At 39.4% G+C, this 6,000-nt stretch overlaps 1 protein-coding gene across 11 annotated transcripts in view; it reads left to right on the top strand.

Annotated features, from left to right (window-relative positions):
- Positions 1–336: 336 nt before the first annotated feature.
- Positions 337–6,000, top strand: part of plcb4a (phospholipase C, beta 4a) — a 568,665-nt gene continuing 563,001 nt past the window's right edge. For 7 of the 11 annotated variants that reach the window (XM_072265513.1, XM_072265516.1, XM_072265515.1 and 4 more), the window contains exons 1-2: positions 337–845; positions 5,335–5,393. The gene's annotated coding sequence lies outside the window, so the exon portion shown is untranslated. Of the gene's footprint in view, positions 846–965; positions 1,048–4,507; positions 4,540–5,334; positions 5,394–6,000 lie in introns of those variants that run through there. The other 4 variants (XM_072265517.1, XM_072265511.1, XM_072265514.1 and 1 more) reach the window with 3 other exon arrangements.

Raw genomic sequence — 6,000 nt, 5'->3', positions numbered from 1 at the left:
AGTATTTCCATATATTTCCAAAATTTCCATTTCTTCTTGCCCGTTCAGTGCAATAAGTTTACTGAAAATGTATTTGCTTTCAATTGTGGATCATAACTGACCAGGAAGAGGAAATCACTTTATTAAAATGCTGCAACACTTCGTTGCATTCAACCACTTCATACAAGACAACCCCAAACCTACAAGGATACTGATTTTTTCAATACGGTATGTAAGACGTGACGTACGTATTTCCCAGTAATAATGGTCACATGTTGTTCGCGGGGACTGGCCAATTGGCTTTCTTTCACTTCCCATTTCTGTCTGCAGGGTTCGCACCAACTGGAGGAGTTACAGTTAGAATTAATTAACCTTGGTCGTGCACGCGCATCTTGCACGGCGCTGCTCTTTTCATCTTAGTGTCGGCTCCGCACCCTTTGTCCTGCCCCCCTGGCCGCTGTAGCGTGCAGCTTCCCACCGGAGCGAAGCCTTTGCAGTGGGACCCCGAGCCGGGCGCGCTGTCGAACCTTTGCCCGGTTTGGAAGGTGGCGGAGCGGAGTCAAGCGCAGCGTGTGCTCTGGACCGACACTCGGGATAGCCTGCGCTGCTCTCGCTTTCTTGCAAGTCTTGCTGCATTTGCGGTGGGAACCGGCGCTACCACCTCCCTTTTCTGTTATGCTCCCCCCCCCCCCCCAGTTTAAATGTAGTCTTATGAGGTTTGACGGGAAGAAGTAAAGTCTGGATAAAAGCAATGAGGGGGGACTAGAGATTGAGGGCAGCTGAGCTGGACAGACTCTTATCGCCACAGCAACCACCACACATCCACCGAGCATCGGAGTACGCCCACATCTTCCTGTCTGTTTGATGTAAGAAATTACTTTTTTTTCGAAAATAAAACGTTCCATGCATATATGCATGATTACTTTCCCCGCTCTTCCTGACGCGGTGCCATTTGAAGCTGTTTAATGAGAAGCGGTGGACGCGGGCTGGGTGTGCGCGCGTGCTTGGTTCTTTGAGTGATTTTTTGCTGAGCTGAATGTAAACACTGGAGCAGCGCTATCCTGACAGGTAGGAAGTCGGCTCCCAGCCACTGACACCGGCGATTGGAACTACCGAATCATTTGTTTTCTCTTTTCCTCTCAGCGTATGAATTAGCGCAACATTTGTGCTGCTGTTTCAAGGGCAGCAAAAGTGCAGCATACACCACCCGGCGTAGTATTGATTTATTGTGACAAAGCAGAAAAAAAATTCAAATGGTGCTTTCTTATTAGTTTTGTTGCACGTAGATGTTTGCAAAAATTGATACGCATACATGTTTCACCAAAGTGTTAGAAGCTGCTCCTGATAGGATCTCTTTGGGAGGTAATGGAGAGAACTTGCTGCAAGATGGTTGGTTTTAGCATATGTTACATGGCATATGAAAGAAGAAAACCGGTTTGTACAGTAGTGTTGACAGTGCAAGTAGTATTTTGGTTTCGGACGCCGATTGTGCAACCTTGGTGCCAATACTATCTGTGTTGACAAAGGATACTTACTGATCTTGCATTATTGCTTGCTCCGTAGCAGTGATTCGATACTTCGGTTGCTTAAAATCTTCCTATTTCGGTATTTCATTCCGCAGAAAAAGTTAGATCCATAAGCTTTTTTTTGGTCCAGAATTTTACATCATCAACAAGGAAGAATTTTTTTTTCTTTGAAATATTACCAAATTAGCTTTTGAAATAATTAGTGTTTATCAGAAGGATATATGTATGCATACTTTCCTGCCTCGACGTTGTAAAATTATTGTAGGCTTAAAAGTTGTAGGAATACGGCTTGTAGTTGATTACCGCATTTAGAAATGTCTGCTATTACGTTTGGAGAATTCTGGAAGTTGTTAAATATAGTTGCTCAGTGCCAATTTCCATAGGTTGATGCAGTGGTGTTCTGTTTGAATGATGTATTAACGCAGAATGTGCTTCAATCATTTTTAAAAATTTCTCTAAACTTATCTTGTTTTTTTTAAACAAGTTAATGATATCAAAGTTTGATTTGGAATCACAGCAAACAAGGTGTCATTGATCAATATGCTGGCGGAACATGTACGGAGGATCTGTTGAATGTTTTCTGTGACAGAGCTTAAAAAGACAGAATAATTATCTGCTAAAAACAAGCTGAAGTTGATGTCCTTGTGAAACAGAAACATCTTGGCATATAATTCAATCTGTCACAAGACTTGTGAATTTTGGCAAAATTACAATTTATTTATTTCCAGCTGTTTTCCTTCAGAATACATAGCAATATAAAGCTTGTCACGTTCAAACCAATGCTGTATTCTGTAAATAGAAACTCGTTGAATGACAAGGGCACCTAGAAATGCTGCAAATTGTCACCTAACCAATATATATTTTAACAAGTGGAAATTGTAGCATTCAAAAAAAACAACAAAAAACTGATATTTTCAGTTTAGTTACTAACCTTGACTAATGGTAATAACTGAATTATCCAGAAAGATAGATACATAAATAATAGTTCCCTGGCAACCCAATTAAATACTCATTCTTAAAAACAAGGAGTTTGAAACCTTTCAATAGTGTTTTGGGGCACACCAAAAGGTCTATTTACAGTCAAATTTATTGAGGTATTTACCTGATGATGCTGTAACAGTTACATGAAGTTAAGATTTTACTGAAAATACTCGAATAATACAATATATAAAAAGTGGAACACAAAGTTGAAGCAGCTTCTGTGCAACAGTTTCTTTGGCACTTTAACTAATGATCTAGGTCAGTATGGGGCACATCAAGTGGTTGGTTGTCTGTACCTTTTTTCATATCATTCTGCAGAAGTGACAGCTGATGATAGCAGCATTTCAGTTCTTGTCCCTACAATTTATGTTATCAAGCTAAGCATTCAAGCATTAGGCTCTCCTTTGTTTCTTTTTCTGTAACCTGGCCATCACTCAGGCTCCCTCTGCACCTTCCTTTTATTTCTCTTATTCCTGGAAAATTCTGTTTGAAATGGTTTCAGGATTTTAATGACTGCCAGAAAATAGGTGAAGTTTGGAATTAGTTGATGCATACAGACTTGGTTATCCTGTCCTTTGGAATCTGTTTCAATGTGCAATTAATTGCCTGACAAGTGAAATGTTGCTGGTAATTGGTTTAAATTGTTATAAAGGATGAGTGTATGTATAATTGCCAAAGCAAGAGATAGCAGTTATTATTTGTACTGACACCCTTGTTGCTTGAACTCAAATTCTTATTCAAGTTTATAGTCCATAAAATAGGTGGTTTCAAACTCCTTACGGTAATTTGGATGATCACGGCATGTTTTTTTTATATACCGCACTACTTATTCATTGGCAATTACATCAGTTTAAAGCAAAGCATTCATAACCAAATTAAACAAATGAGCCTTCATGGAAGCAGAGTCCATTTCACAGTGAGTGCATCAAAAGAAGCCTGTTTATTTGCAAACCAAAATATTCATCAAGTTTGTTTTATGCTCTCCACTCACTGGTTTCTTTTCATTTGTTCAATAAAATTACTCGTGGACTTTTAGAATTTTGTAGTTTGAATTGCAGAATATATATTTTGGTTGAATTTCACTTGTGATATTTAAGGTTCAAAGGTTCATTTTCTTCCCAAAGGATGCATGTATAATGCAACTCTGATATTTGTCTTCTCCAGATAGCTATTAAATACAGAACGACCATGGGTGCTGATGAAAGAAAATACATCACTCTCTTTCAACCCCCCCCAAACCAGCGCAGAAAAGAAACAAAACTCGCAGACCCAAAAATCCCTTAACCCCCCCCACCCGCAGCAAAAAACAGCCACAATAACAATTAACAACCCCTACACATAACTGTCCCCAACCCCCTCATTCACAGAAAAGAACAGCAACAGTAGCACCAAGTCCCCCAATTCCCCCCCGCACACACAAAATTGAGATCACCCACCCGCCAACTGTCCACAAGAAAGAAAACACTGAAAATTGAAGGAAACCAATATTTAACAGTCCATATTTAATATTTAATCACTATTATAAGTTCAGATTACATGAAGTTTTCATTCATTCAAGCACTTTGCAGGCTGAACCAGTCTTTAATTGCCTATCCCTTATTGCCCTTTTAGAAGGTGATGGAGGGCCTGCATTCCTGAACTGCTGCAATCCTTGAAGTGTTGTACTCACAAATGCTGTTGGGGAGGGAATGCCAGGATTTTGATCCAGTGATGGTGAGGGAATGGTGTGGCTTGGTGGTCACTTTCCAGGTGGAGGTGTACCCTTGCTTTTTGCCTTGCTGTTCTAGCTGGTGAAAAGTCTGAGTTTAGAAGGTGTTGTCTGAGGAGTCATCTTGTGTCCTGTAGTTTGTGCAAACTGCAGCTACTCTGCCTCAGTTGCAAAGTGAGTGGTTTTGGATGGGTGCCCATGTAGTGAGCTGGTGTCAAATGTCCTGTATGATGTCAAGCTGCTTGAGTATTGTTGAAGCTGCACCCATTTAAGTCAGTGGAGAGTATTCCATCACATTCTGACTTGATTCTTGTGGACGGAGGGCAGGCTTTGTGGAGTTAGAAGGTGAGTATCTGCTGCAGAGTTCCAAGCCTCCTCTTGTAGCTGCATTGTATATATGGTGACCCCCCCCCCCCCAGTTCAGTTTCTAGTCAAAGATAAGCCTCAGTGAGGGATTGAGTGATAACAATGCCATTGAAAGTCGGTGTGGGGTGGTGATAGCTGGGTTTTCTCTGGCCAATAATGCTGTTCATATTCCAGTCACAATTTATTAGGGTTTTTGTTTCTTCTTTAGAATTGTCAGGCGTGGACAAACCTGAAATACTGTCTTTTCTTTCCATTGCATGATTTTAGTCAAAAGACAGCATCAAATTATTTCAAGGTAACTTTTAGACTGAAGCATTGTTACATAAAATAAATGCATGAACTATTTCAGGCAACTTAATTTCCTTTCACTGAGTGGCGCCTTCTTTATCATTCAACTCAATATCAGATTATTAACTTTCAAATTTGCAGAGATTACTAGTTCGGAAGTAACAAACAATTTGGAAGGGATGGATTTTATTATAGCTTGGGTAGTAAAGCTTTAGGGCATTGATAGTTATGTGTGATATCTGATAAAAGGATATCGTGCAGCAGATATTTTTGTTGAATCCTAATGTTTCATTGGAACTCAAGGTATGTATTTGGTTGGCCATCCTTTTATGAAGCATGAGAAAATAACATTTCCTTGAAAAGTCAGTATAATATAGTGGTAAGTTTTTGACAAAGCTGATGTCAATATTTTCTTTCAATCTCATTAAAAGGAGCTGAGCCATAATGGTTTTTTTAATCTTATTAAAATATTATTTCTCCTCCTAGGGAAAGAAGAAATTTGCTTCACAATGAGAACAATAAGAAAATAATTTGACACTGAACCGGTAAGCTGTTAGCAATTATATAACGAGTCAATGTGTGTAAATACCATACAGTTCTATGTCGGAGAATGTGCATGAGCTTGATGTTGCTTCCAACTAAAATGACATATTTCTATAACCTTTGAACCCTGTTATTGCAGGTAAATATCCTGTGATAGAAACACTTTCATATAAAGCTGGAATATTTATTAAAACTATTAGGGCAGAATATCGGAAGCTTTAAGTACAGGTTTCCCCTGCCATCCGAAGGTAGAGCGTTCCTATGAAACAGTTCGTAAGCCGGAATGTCGTAAAGCGAAGAAGCAATTACCGTTTATTTATATGGGAAAATTTTGTGAGCGTTCGCAGACCCAAAAATAACCTACCAAATCATGCCAAATAACACATAAAACCTAAAATAACAGTAACATTTAGTAAAAGCAGGAATGATATGATTAATACGCAGCTTATATAAAGTCATAATACTTTTCCACAATCATTGCCTGAACTGTTCTCTGTAGCGAAAATCTCACACAAGCGCCGTCGGCAAAAACACGGCGCAAGCGCTCTCCAGTAACCTTTAAGCTATGAAGCTGCCAAATCATACCAAATAACACGTAAAGATACACAG

This window comes from Mobula birostris, chromosome 8 (genome assembly GCF_030028105.1).
Source record: "Mobula birostris isolate sMobBir1 chromosome 8, sMobBir1.hap1, whole genome shotgun sequence".
Taxonomy (NCBI): Eukaryota; Metazoa; Chordata; class Chondrichthyes; order Myliobatiformes; family Myliobatidae; genus Mobula; species Mobula birostris.
The sequence above is the reverse complement of the archived record's forward strand: the minus strand, read 5'-3'. Positions and strand labels throughout refer to the sequence as shown.